This window comes from Seriola lalandi, unplaced genomic scaffold (genome assembly GCF_002814215.2).
Source record: "Seriola lalandi dorsalis isolate HSWRI2012SDOR001 ecotype SW California unplaced genomic scaffold, Sedor1 jcf7180002026369, whole genome shotgun sequence".
Classification (NCBI taxonomy): domain Eukaryota; kingdom Metazoa; phylum Chordata; class Actinopteri; order Carangiformes; family Carangidae; genus Seriola; species Seriola lalandi.
Window position 1 is genome coordinate 1 of NW_019497015.1, and position 475 is coordinate 475.

A 475-nucleotide genomic window follows, 5' to 3' on the forward strand; every position below is an offset into this window, starting at 1 on the left:
TCCTTAGCGAACTGGGCAAGGAACACCTGTCTTCACTCTGTCGCACTGGCAGATTAGGAGATGAAATCCCTAAATACTACGTCTGGAAACGCGTAAGCTGGTGATCCGTGTATGAGGAAAACTCGGGAGCTCAACTGTTTTGGACATCATCTCTACAATGTTACAGTTCAGATGCTGCTCCTGTTAAAATGTTCATGTCAGAAGTGGGATTCGAACCCACGCCTCCAGAGGAGACTGCGACCTGAACGCAGCGCCTTAGACCGCTCGGCCATCCTGACCCTATGAGCTCTCCTCTACACTACTTTGTGTCAACATGTCAGCCATGTGCACTTTGTTGCTGGTTGTCACTTATAGAGCAAGTCTATAAGCATTTTATCCGTATTTACTGAACTTCGGTATGATCTCTTCTTTGTGTGGCGAGCAGCTAAAAGCAGCCCTGACATCCCTCTCCTGGGCAAGGTTTTATTGCTGCCCC

General features: G+C 48.4%; 1 non-coding gene across 1 annotated transcript; it reads right to left on the reverse strand.

Annotated features, from left to right (window-relative positions):
* Nucleotides 1-195: 195 nt before the first annotated feature.
* On the reverse strand, nt 196-278 carry trnal-cag (transfer RNA leucine (anticodon CAG)). Its single transcript has one exon. It is a non-coding gene; the product is annotated as a tRNA-Leu (tRNA).
* Nucleotides 279-475: the final 197 nt, after the last annotated feature.